General features: G+C 44.9%; 1 protein-coding gene across 1 annotated transcript in view; it reads left to right on the forward strand.

Annotated features, from left to right (window-relative positions):
* Positions 1-13,237, forward strand: part of EHD3 (EH domain containing 3) — a 98,578-nt gene that overhangs the window by 17,201 nt on the left and 68,140 nt on the right. The window contains exon 2 of the mRNA XM_066595124.1: positions 2,487-2,556. The gene's annotated coding sequence lies outside the window, so the exon portion shown is untranslated. The remainder of the gene's footprint in view (positions 1-2,486; positions 2,557-13,237) is intronic.

The raw sequence follows: 13,237 nt of genomic DNA on the forward strand, positions 1-13,237 counted from the left end.
CAAAAATCGCATCCACATGCTGCAGCCAAGCCGCGCTGAAAGTGACATGCTGAGCAATTTTATCGTAATTCCGCGGGATTTCCGCCCTGTGGGAGCGCAGCCTTGGTGTGACACTTGGTTGGGATTTATTCATACTTTGCAGCCATGTGTGTAATAAGCGCTTGTGCCTAGTGCAGCTCGGAGGAGCCGGAGCAGAACACAAGATATAAACCCTCGAGGGAACATAATACTCCTTGTGGAAACCACCACGTTGGCGCAGGAAGTCTTACAGGTCAGGCGATGCTTCCTGGGAGGATTGGGATATAAATACGGCCTCGTCCAGGAATGAAGCTTCTGGTTTAGAGTAAATCCCATTTTAAAGCCTGTTTAACAGGTCCGCTATTGACTAATAGAGTTGCTCTCCTATAGTTGGCACTAGCGAACCTGCTTTCTTCCTCCTGAATGAGAGCTTATTTGCATACCCTTTAATCCGAGGAGGCAATGCGCTGCCTGTAGAGGCCCATTTACACGCAACAATTATCGCTCAAAATTCGTTCAAACGACCGAATTTGAGCGATAATCGTTACGTGTAAACGCTGGCATCGTGCACTTATCGGTTAAATGATGATTTTAACTAGAGATGAGCAAGTATACTCGCTAAAGGCAATTGCTCGAGCCAGCATTGCCTTTATCGAGTATCTCCCCGCTCGAGACGGAAGGTTCGGGTGCCGGCAGCGGGCACGTAGCTGCGGGGAAGAGCGGGGATGAACGGAGGGGAGATCTCTCTCTCCTTCTCTCCCCCCCCCCCCCCGCTCCCTCCAGCTGACTGCCGCTACTCACCGCTCCCCCGCGCCGGCACCCGAACCTTCCGTCTCGAGCAGGGAGATACTCGCTAAAGGCAATGCTCGCTCGAGCAATTGCTTTTAGCGAGTGTACTCGCTCATCTCTACTTTTAACCCTTTAAGGACACGGCTGTTTTGTACCTTAAGGACCAGACCCTTTTTAGGCATTTTACCCATGTGGTGGTTTAACTGCCCTATTTTTTTCCTTTAGCTATCAAAATTATTTTTACTTCATTTTTCCTCCATGACATATAGGGCGATGGGAACGGGTTCCTCTGTTTGTTTTGGGCTTTTGATATACCATATGTATGGTTTTGGATTACTTATGTATATATTGTTGTTTTAGTCTGTACTTTTGTTTTACTTATGTAATTATGTTTTTTGCTATCTATGTCCCCCATGACATCATATAAGACCTCTGGGGGACATTCACATGTTTTTTTTTATTTGACATTTTTCCACTGTAGCTGGGGCATCCATAGGGGCCGCATCCATAGGAGCCCCAGTTACAGGAGAAAACATCCCCTGTAGAGACATTAGTCACTGGCAGAGATGATCTGGGTCTAGTATGACCCTCCAGCTCTGCTGTAGCAGGAAACCCCGGGAGTCACGTGACCCCTCCGCCTCCCATAGTGGAAGCTACACTTCCGCTTTCACTTTCTAGTACACAGCGCTCATTGAGCGCTATGCACTCGGGGAAGGAAAAGGTAGAAAGGGTTAAAAACCCCTCCTTCCTTCTCCTCCAGGTTATCAGCTATCACTGACAACCCCTCCTGCCTCTCTGATTGATTGCAAAGGCAGGAGGCTTAAGGCGCCGCCGTAATTTTAATATCGGCAGGGCTTTAAGCCCAGGACCAGGTACTGTATATTTACCACGCTTGGTCCTTAATAGGTTAAGGTGAACTTAAAAAAAAATCCTTTGCATTTATCTCCAGTAGACCACAGGCTGTTCTCCCTGCAGTTAGCCAGCAGATTACATTGTATTATGCTGGCAGCCCCAATGAGAACAATGCAGCTCCCCCCACAGCTGGGCATGTGACATTCACACAGTGGACTCTGCAAACAGCTTCTGGAGGCCCATTTACATGCAAATGAAGATGATGAAGTGTTAATGGACATTATTGGCTATTAACACTTTATGCAAAAAGATCGCTTTAAAACTTTCAAAGATTGCACCTTGCTACAGGTGAGCTCCTGTCATTTTAATAATTTGTTAATTGTTGTATCTGGTTGGTGTATGTCTTATATAAAGTCTATGATGCTTGCATCGGTGGTCAGCTTGAAAAAGACTCCATTGGAGATGAAATGTTGCTGCCCCATATTTCATGGATTGAATAAAAACAGCATATTTTGGAGTACTGGCGGAGCTGCTCCTTCTCTCTACGTTGGTCCGACATTGTGGTTCCAGAAGTGGTGACCAGTGGAGCTTGCACACAGTACCCGCACCTCACACCTCATGGTGATCTCTGACTGAGTGCTGCTGCTTCCTTATCTTTTGAGTGCGCTTTAAAACTTTCAGTCTTGGGGAACTATTTTTCTTTCATTTTCTGTTGCATGAGGTTTTAGAACTATTTCTATATATTTCTGCATCGCTGATTCCAAATCTGAAATCCGTTTTTGTGCATGCTCTAATTTTTATGCAATTTTTATTTCTTTTTGTTACAGTTAATGGCACTCATTGGTTTTTAAATTGGAGTTAAAGGGCAACGACGCTTAGATTGACCATAACTACAAGGTAATTAAGGTTTCACAAACATCACTTTTACATAATTGTAGCTATTTTAAATGTAAACAATTAAAAACACTGTTGTTTATTTATTTTTTAGATTGAATGATGGCTTCTTTGAGTTGGCATAAATGTAAGAATAGTCCTGACTAGAGATGAGCGAGTATACTCGCTAAAGGCAATTGCTCGAGCGAGCATTGCCTTTAGCAAGTACCTGCCCACTCGAGACAAATGGTTCGGGTGCCAGCGGAGCTAAGGGGGAGAGTGGGGCGGAATGGAGGGGGGAATCTCTCCGTCTCTCCCCCCCCCCCCCCCGCTCCCCCCTGCTGACAGCCGCTACTCACCGCTCCCCGCGCCGGCACCCGAAGCTTTCGTCTCGAGCTGGCAGTTACTCGCTAAAGGCAATGCTCGCTCAAGCAATCACCTTTAGCGAGTATACTCGCTCATCTCTAGTCCTGACACCTTCTGTTATATATGTGGCTGCTACACATTTCAACGTCAAAGGCGCAACACTTCATCATTTGTGACAGGTGCATGTATTGCCTTTTTTCAAGCTCCCCTTGGCGATCAAGACAAGAATTGGGCTCCTCATATTGTGTGTCATAATTGTGAGGAAAGCGCAAAGGCATGTCTGGTATTCCCATGGTGTGGCGTGAACCCAAGGACCGCAGCAGTGACTGTTATTTCTGCCCGACCAATACAAATGTCATCGGCAAGAAAAAACGGCATCTGATCACATATCCTAATATTCCTTCAGCAATACGGCCCATCCCCCGCTCTGAGACAATCCCGGTTCCAGTTTTCAATGGTTTTGTCTCTTCTATGGACGAAGGAAGTGAACATGGTGACCAAGGGGATTTTGATAAGATGCATGCGGAAATGGATGTGAAATCTGACGGATCTTCTTCTGATGCCAAGCAGTCATTAACCCCTCAGCAGTTTAGCCAACAGGAATTGAATGACTTAGTACGGGATTTGGGCCTTATCAAAGAAAGAGTTACTAGCCTCCAGGCTTCAAGAAAGGAATGTACTTCACCGGTCATAAAGTATCCCATTTCAGGAAGCGTGAACACATTTTTGTAGACTTCTTTTCCGAAGACAAGCACTTTGTTTACTGCCATGATATCAGTCTTCTTCTCCACCGGTTAGGTGTTACCACTTACAGTCCAGCAGAATGGCGGCTGTTTCTTGATGTTCTCTTACACAACGGGAATGTTTATGCAGCGGTTCCAACTGGTCATTCAATTCATCTGCGAGAAGATTATAACGACATAAAGATAGCCCTCGACTTACTGAAGTATCAGGACTATAACTGGATCATTTGTGTGGATCTTAAAAGGGTAAATTTCCCCCTTGGGCAACAGAGAGGTTTCACGAAGTATCCTTGCTTTCTGTGTTTGTGGGACAGCTGAGCTCTGGAGAAACAGTGGACACCGAAGGAGTGGCCGAAACATAAAGATCTGGAAGTAGGGATGCCCAATATTGTGAATGAACCTATAGTTAGTCGAGACAGGATCATCTCCCCCCCTCCACATCAAACTTGGCTTAATGAAGCAGTTTGTCAAGGCTTTGAATAGAGGTAGTGAGTGCTTTCAGCATATTGTTTCTGCTTCTCCTGCCTTGTCTTTCCAGAAGATAAGAGCAGGTGTGTTCAATAGACCTCAAATTCGAACCCTCATATGTGACAAAGAATTTGCCAGGAAGATGAATAAAGAGGAGAAAGCAGCATGGCTGTCTATTGTGGCAGTTACAAAAAACTTACCTGGCAACAAAAAAGCAGAAAACTATGAACTTCTGGTTCAAAGGATGCTGTTGGCTTTCTGCGACATTGGATGTAACATGAGCGTTAAGATTCACTTCCTGAACAGTCACCTTCATAAGTTTCCTGAAAACCTTGGAGCTGTTAGTGATGAGCAGGGAGAACGCGTTCATCAAGATCTGAAGACGATGGAAGAGCGTTATCAGGGGCGATGGGACAGGAATATGATGGCAGACTACTGCTGGAGCATCAAGCGAGATTGTCCTCGGCAAGAACCCAACGCAAGAGCTACAAACACAAATTCTTGCCCAAATAAGATCTAAATGAGTTTTGCGCAAATTTTATGCTTAAAATAAGTGTTTTGAATTTGTTCTATTTCAACATTGTAGACAAATTCTGCTGCAATCACATGTTTTAGTGTATTTACTGTATTATATAAATTATTATATTCTCACCAGGATGAGGCCCAAGAAGACATTCTACTTCATTATGTTAAACTAAATGTTGAAAATTTTACATAAAGATGAAAACCTAAAATCTTGAATTGCAAAAAAAACCAAAACTTAGCTTACAAAGAAAAACTAATTGCAGATTGGAGATCAGCACACTCAAATAAGTAAGAACAAGTGTTTTTATGGATGCAACAAAAAGTTTTGTCTCCAGTGATTATCTTTGCGTGTAAATGGGCCTTTAGACTCCCTACAGCCACTTGGTGGTCTCCACAAGGAGAAAGATCCTCCTAGATCCCCATCAAAGGCCTCTCAACCAGCCATCTTTGTGCTGCACCATTCACTATGCAAAAGATTGTGACTATACTACACTAAAAATCACATGAACGGGTGATTACCAGCTATTAAATCTCGAGCTTAATTAGCAGTGAAATTGCCCATTCACACAATCAGGAGCTGCATGTTCTGTGTTATCCAGCTCCTATAGAAGTCTATGGAAAATCCCACGCATCACGCACCAAAGATAGGTCAGGTCCTATCTTATCACGCATCACGGACCTTAGATGCGAACATTGTAGCCATATGTCCTATCTTTGAAAGGTGTGAGTTTCTTGTGCATCTAAAATTCCTTCATCTGAACGTTTCTATAGGAAACCATTGGTTCTTTTAGAAGCGTTTTTTTTTTCTTTTTTGTGTGTGAATGAGGCCTTGTGGAGAAGGTTCTGGTTTGGTTTATATTCCCATACCCCAATCGTGCTGCCCCTTGGCGTAATCTTTCCAAACATGACTCATTTCCTGCACTACGTAAAAATTGATTTGTAGCCCCTTAGCCCGCTCTCTCACACACACACCGCTTCATACTGCTATTAGCGCGGAGTCCTGAGCGCCATTCTAACCGTGGTACAATGCTCCCATTGATTCTAATAGGGTTACTCAGACCTGCGCTCGAGCGCGGTGTTTCTAACGCCGTGATTTTCGAGTGCCCTCTGTTCTATTTTGTGAGTTTTCTAATGCACCTCCTCACCTATCACAATGATGGGGTGCATTTAAAAGTACAAATAATTGAGATGGAACAATACCTCCACAATGCTACCTTCATGTCTGTGCATGGAGTCTGGTTTTGCTTTCAATTCCCAGCCATTGTTACAAGGCTTGTATAAAGAGTCTAATATTGACTTGAAGGAATGCTGCCTTCCAATACGTGGCACTGTGGAGGTATTGTTCTATCTCCCTTATTTGCATATTACCCAGAGGAGCATGAATGGCCTTTTGATTCTCCTCACTCGCTCACTGTCTAGGTTCTCTCCCTATGGAGAAAAGATAGTGTTTTTGACACCCTTAAAAATCGCTGTAGCATGCACTCAAAATTGCAGTAAAAATGCAACAATTTTGAGCTGCATTTTCTGAATGCATGTGTGAGTAGCCTTAGGGTGTGGTTATGTTTTTTGTTGTACTTTTGAACCACAATAAAGAAAAAACACATTAAAAAACTGCATGCGGTATTCAAAGACCACATACGTATTTAAGAACCTGCATACACTATTAAAAGCTGCCCTTGCTTTTGATGCATTTTTTAATTGTGTGTAAAGTGTGAATGTTACCACCCGGTGGTTGAGGCTCCTCCCGAGGCGGTGGTGTGCTGGGTCCTGCAGTCAGGACGTGTCCCCCTGACTTGTGGTCCGGCTGCCAGGGGCGTGGGTGTCTGGCCGGCGTGGTGCTGGTTGCTCGCTCCTGGGAGTGCAGCTGCCGTGCATGAGCTCCCTTTTGATGTGCTATGGGGAGTTGGCCATCTCCCTCTCTATGCCTCTGGGCGGAGACTTCTGTTTAACCCCTTAACGACCGCCCCATCGGGAAACTACGTCCTCAGAAAGTGGGCTTTAAACCTAGAGGACATAGTTTTATGCATCCTCTTTGGATTGATGCCCACTGGCCTGAGGACGTGACAGCTCCATGCTGTCGGTGCCCGCAGGTAGCCGACAGCATGGAGCTGTCATCCCAGGATGCGGGCAGTCCCCCCCCCCCCCCCCGGCATTGCGATCGGCGCTATAAAATGAATAGCGCCGATCGCAAAAAAGTAAATAAAACAGTGTAAAAAAGTAGTAATTCAGCTGCTATGATGGATCGGATCCATCACGGCAGCTGAAAATACTCACACGGCTTGTCGGCGGTGTTCCCCGGAGATCTGGTCCTCCCGGACCCGCCGGCGGCCTTCTGCGCATGCGCGCCAGACGATGACGTCACGCGGCAAATTTAAAATCTCCTGGCTCCCGGCTCCTGAAGGTAGCCGGGAACCAGGAGGTGTTACCGGGGACCACTGTAAGCGGTCCCCGGGCCCGCGATCACCACTATCCATTGCGATAGCGGTGATCGCGAAAAAGTTGAAAAAGTAAAACAAAAGTAAAGTTTCACCTCCCCTCATGGATCGGATCCATGATGGGAGGTGAAGATACTCACCCCTGGTCCTCTGCGATGTCCTGATGTCCCGGGACCCGAAATCCCCGTCTGCGCATGCGCGCCCGATGATTGACATCGGGCGCGTGCACAGAGGGGCTCGAGCCCCGGGAAATTCAAAATTGCTCTGCTCCTGGCTGCCATGTGTAGCTAAGAGCAGAGGGATGTCACCAGGGACATGATCACTGTCATCCAATGGATGACAGTGATCATGTAAAGTAAAAAAAAAGTGCAAAAAGTTAAAAAAAAAAAATTTAAAAAAGGGGTAAAAGGTAAAAAAAAAAAAGTGCAAAAAGTAAAAGAAAAGTTTTAAAAAGTTAAAAAAAGCTTGTGTTTCATCTCCCCCCATGGATCATATCCGTGAGGGAGGATGAAATGACGTACCTAAGGCCTGCGGATTTATCCGCGGACCTCACCCCAGCTTCTGCGCACGCGCCCGTCGCCAATGTGGCAGGCGCATGCGCAAAAGCCATGGTTTTTAAAAATCTCCCTGCTCCTGGCTACAAAACTTAGCCGAGAGCCTGGAGATTTCACGGAGGGCCGGGGTGAGCGAGCGGTTCCTGATCACGTGTTCGCCGTTATCCAAAGAATAATGGCGATCACGTAAAAGTTAAAAAAAGGGGAAGGTTCATCTCCCCTCACCGATGCGATCGGTGAGAGGAGATAAAACTTTTTACCGGAGGCCTCCATATTTGCACCCCGACGCAATCTTCTTCCGTGAACTTTCCCGTATTCTGCACATGCGACCGCCGGCAAAACACCGGACACATGCGCAGGAGTTGGGGAGCCCAGGAAACTTAATACCTCCTTGCTCTCGGCGACCAACGGTCGCCGAGAGCATGGAGCAGTGACGGGTGGCCTCGTTGAGCGGTCCCCGGTCATGTGAAAAAATGGTAGCGATCTACCTTTGGCCGGTCTCACATGACCGGATAGGAATTACGAATTCCGCATGCGTCTGATCCGCGGTAATACGCAGATCAATCGCATTGGATTACACAATTCCGCTCACATTAGCGGGTTGGAATTGTGTAATCCACTCGCAGAAAAGAGAACGCAGCAGGTTCTATTTTACCGCGGATATCCGCATCATAGAGCCCATTGTGCTCCATGGTCATGGATATACCTGCAGCCCATATGCAACAACATTGTATACGGGCTGCGGGTACCCGGGTCATCGCTAAGCGACGGTGCGGGAAATACAAACAACAAAAAAAAAGTGTACTGCGCATGACCGCCCGTGTAAGTACGCAGTTATGCGCAGTACATTACGCGGCCGTACGCAGGGTCACAGCCGGGCTCACAGCCGGGATCCACCTACGGCCGTGTGAGCCCGGCGTTATTCAGACCGCTACCTGTAATACGCAATTTACAAGAAGCCCCGGGAACGCTCGCCTTCCTGCAGTTCCAGGAGCAGCTTGTTGAGCGTCTTCTGTGTGAGACCGCCGCACCTCATCAAGCTTACGGAGACTCACGGAACGCCACTTTTTACACCCCATACCCACCACTGAGGTCAAGAAATGACCCCCAAAAAGCATGAGAGGAGGGGGGATACCCGATTTTATTGCCCTATGTGCCCATCCCAACCAGCCTCCATAATTACCCGTCTTTGGAAATACTACACAGTTCACATTATTACTTTTATCTAAGATTTGGGGAATGCCGAAAAGGGTGTGGAGGGGGGGGGGGGATTTTAGGGAGTCAATTTTTATTCCGTACAAATGAGCAATGGGGCCTGGAATTTATTCAGTTGTACCCTGAAATCCAACGGGTGTTCCCTCCATTACAGGCCTTGCCATGTTTCCTGTAAGTAGATGAGGGCCACAATGGGTATGTTTCTGAACACAGGACAAACAGGGGGATCCATTTGGGGTGACCGTCTTCATTCCTATGTACACTGTACAAAAAAAAAATTTTTAAATTGACAAAATTGCCAAAAAAATGAAAATCGTAATTTTTTCCTTCTGCTTTGCTGAAATTTATTCAAATACTGTGGGGTCAAAATACGCAGTACACCTCTAGATGAATTCGTTAAGGGGTCTAGTTTTTAAAATGGGGTCATTTGTGGGGGTTCTTTATAGTTTTGGACGCTCAATGGCTCTATAAGTGGGCAATGGGGCCTGGAATTTATTCCGTTGTACCCTAAAATCCAACGGGTGCTCCTTCCATTATAGGCCTAGCCATGTGTCTTTTAAGTAGATTAGGGCCACAAGGGATATGGTTCTGAACACGGGACAAACAGGGGTATCCATTTTGGGGTGAAAGTCTTCATTCCTATATGTGCTGTACAAAAAAAAACAGTTTTTAAATTGATACAACTGCCAAAAAAATGAAAATTGTAATTTTTTTCCTACTGCTTTGCTTAGATTTATTCAAAAATTGTAGGGTAAAAATACACAGTACACCCCTAGATAAATTCGTTAGGGGGTCTAGTTTTCAAAATGGGATCATTTGTGGGGGTTCTCTGTCGTTTTGGCCGCTCAAGGGCTCTACAAGAGGGCAATGGGGCCTAAATCACCTTCATGCTAAATTTCTGTTCTGAAAGCCACCGACTACTCCTTTCATTTTGGGCCCCGTTGTGCATCCAGACAAAAGATTAGGGCCACAATGGGTATGTCTCTGAACACGGGAGAAACAGGGGTATCCACTTTGGGGTGCAAGTCTTCATTCATGTGTGTGCTGTACCAAAAAAGCAGTTTTTAAAACGACAGAATTGCCAAAAAAACAAAAATCACAATTTTTCCTTTTGCTTTGCTTCAATTCATTCAAAAACTGTGGGGTCAAAATGGGCAGTACACCCCTATATAAATTCGTTAAGGGGTCTAGTTTTCAATATGGGGTCACTTGTGGGGGTTCTCTTTGGTTTTGGCCACTCAAGAGCTCTACAAAAGTGCTATGGGGCCTAAAACGCCTTCAAGCAAAATTTATGTTCTAAAAGACACCGACTACTCCTTTCATTTTGGCTCCCGTTATGCATCCAGACATAAGATTAGGGCCACAATGGGTATGTCTCTGAACACGGGAGAAACAGGGGTATCCATTTTGGGGTGAAAGGCTTCATTCATGCGTGTGCTGTACAAAAAAAGCTGTTTTTAAAATGACAGAATTGACAAAAAAACGAAAATCACAATTTTTTCCTTTTGCTTGGCTTGAATTCATTAAAAAACTGTGGGGTCAAAATGGTCAGTACACCCCTAGATAAATTCGTTAAGGGGTCTAGTTTTCAAAATGGGGTCACTTGTGGGGGTTCTCTTTGGTTTTGGCCACTCAAGAGCTCTACAAAAGTGCTATGGGGCCTAAAACGCCTTCAAGCAAAATTTATGTTCTGAAAGACACCGACTACTCCTTTCATTTTGGCTCCCGTTATGCATCCAGACATAAGATTAGGGCCACAATGGGTATATTTCTGAACACGGGAGAAACGGGGGTATCCATTTTGGGGTGTAAATCCTCATTTTCATGGGCTCTATAGGAAAAAAATATGTCTTTAAAATGACATATTTGCAAAAATATGACATTTTATTTTTTTCTCCCCTAAATTGAACTAATTCCTGAAAAAAACTGGTGGGGTCAAAATACTCATGACCCCCCTCAGTGAATACACTAAGGGGTGTAGTTTTTAAAATTGGGGCATTTGTGGGTGTATCTATTATTCTGACACTTATGAGCCTTTGCAAACTTGGCTTGGTGCAGGAAAACAAAGTGCTCCTCAAAATGCTGAAGAGTAATGTTAAATTTGTACGTCCTCTAAATGGTTAAAAAAAACACAAGTTTTTCAAGTGTGCATTCAGAATAAAGTAAACAGATGGAAATACATATCTTATCAAAAATTTGTTCAGTATGTTTGGACATATTTGAGATATTACGGTTGAAAATGTGAAAAAATGACAATTTTTTCAAAATTTTTCCAATATTGGTACTTTTAATAAATATACACAAATTATATCGGTCTCTTTTTACAATCTAAATGAAGTACAACATGTGGCGAAAAAACAATGTCAGAATCACTGGGATATGTAAAGCCTTTACGGAGTTATGCCACGTTTAACGACGCATGTCAGATTTCCAAAATTTGGCTCCGTCACTAAGGCGCAAACAGGCTTCGTCACTAAGGGGTTAAAGGTCTGGCAGGGACTTGCAATCACTGCCAGTTATTGGTTTCCCTCAGGTTGCTAGCTAGTCTGCCTCTGTAGGTCTCCTGCCTCTGTCAGCTTGTCTGCTATTTTGTTACCATCTGCCAGGTTGTTCCATCTGCCTCGGTACTATCAGTATTGTTTTGTGTTGTTTTTTTTCATCTGCCTATCCTGTCGGTAGTCTACCCATTTCATCTAGGTACGCCAGCACTCCTTCTCGGTCCCTAGATAACGTAGGGACCGCCGCCCAGTTGCCCGCCAGGGGTTAGCCAGGAGTGGAGGCAAGTAGGCAGGGACAGGGGTTGCGGGTAAGATCCAGGGCAACCCGGGCTGGCGTATCCAGGGTAGATTACTGTAACAGTGCAAGTATATACAGTATAAACGGGGATGTATAATTTATACCAGTGATGGATGGATATGAGGTAGATATGAGAGAGAGATATGAGACTGATATACAGCATCCGAGGAGTGGGCCCACAGCCAAGGACATGGCAGGGTAGATAAAGACCTTGTCATGGTGGCTCTACCATCTCCTCCCCTGACGGTAGTTCAGGACCCATCCAAGTTACTGCTGGCGGAGATCACAGGGAAAAGGGCAACTAGCAGTTAGCTTGCAGTTCCTTGTCACTCATGACGCCACCATTCCGTTCTCTGTGGTGAATCCAGAAGTTTTAATAAATAGTTCACACACAGGGGTAACTTTCTGAGCAAAACCGGGAATGGTTGGTAGAGCGAGTTTACTTGAGTAAAACATCAACAGGCCATAAATGTTAGACCAGCCAGCATAACACCGGTGCAAAACAGAATAGTGGTGTGATAGGAAGGATTCTCAGGATGGCAGAAGAAGCCACAGTCCCAGTTATCTGTGGGGTTCTGTTCCCGGCAACTCAATTCACTCTCTCTCTCTCCAGCTCTCTACCAGTACACACTCACATTTAGACGTTGCGTGGCGGGTTCTCTTCTTCTCTCTCTCTCTGTTTCTCTCTCAGTACTCCGTATTAGCATTGAGGGGACCTGGGTGCATTGGGCCCAGGGCAGACATCAGCCTATTGCTCGGCTTCTTCCATCTTGAGGGTCCTCCTAAGAAGATGCACAATTTCTCCTACTCACTAAATGTTCATCTCCCAAGATTTCTCTCAGAAAAACTCTAAACTCCAGGACTGCTTTTTGCAGGAAAGACCCTTGCACTGCACCTTGCATACACATATATAAAACATGATCACATGACATACAACAAGATACATTTCTCAGACATAACCCAGACATTAACCCATTCAGTGCTGCAGCCGTGCAATACACATCACAAATGCATATTGTACAATCCTTAAGGGTTTTTTGCCACTTTTACACCATAAAAACTATTTTGCGACTTTGTATCGCATTCTAAGAGCCAGAACTTTTTTGATTTTCTCATGGATGGAGCTGTGAGGGGTTACATTCTGTGAGACGAGCTATAGTTGTTATTTATACCATTTTGGGGTACATAAAACTTTTTGGTCACTTTTATTGCCTGTTTTTGAGGGCAAAATGAATAAAACAATTATCTTGGTAATTGACGGGACTAATTATAGCCGGGCCGCACATTATACTGGACTGCTGCAAATGTTGGTAAAACGGTCTGAAACAGGTTTTACTTATCAATAAGTGTTTTTATGGGTTTTAATTGGGTGTAACGCCCACTTTCTGCTTTGATGTTACTCCTCTGGATCGGTGCTTTCACTCAGGTAAGTGCGATATTGGTCGGAGAAACTCGGACTGATGTCGCTCTTGTAAACCGATTTTTGCCAGCGAGTGTGATGGGTTTTTGCTAGAAAAAAGCATTGCTGTATCTGCGATTTACAGATACGGAATCACCGGTTATTTCTACAGTTGTGATTTTCATGGATGTCTTTTCACCAGTG

The sequence above is a fragment of the Eleutherodactylus coqui genome, chromosome 3, assembly GCF_035609145.1.
Source record: "Eleutherodactylus coqui strain aEleCoq1 chromosome 3, aEleCoq1.hap1, whole genome shotgun sequence".
Classification (NCBI taxonomy): Eukaryota; Metazoa; Chordata; class Amphibia; order Anura; family Eleutherodactylidae; genus Eleutherodactylus; species Eleutherodactylus coqui.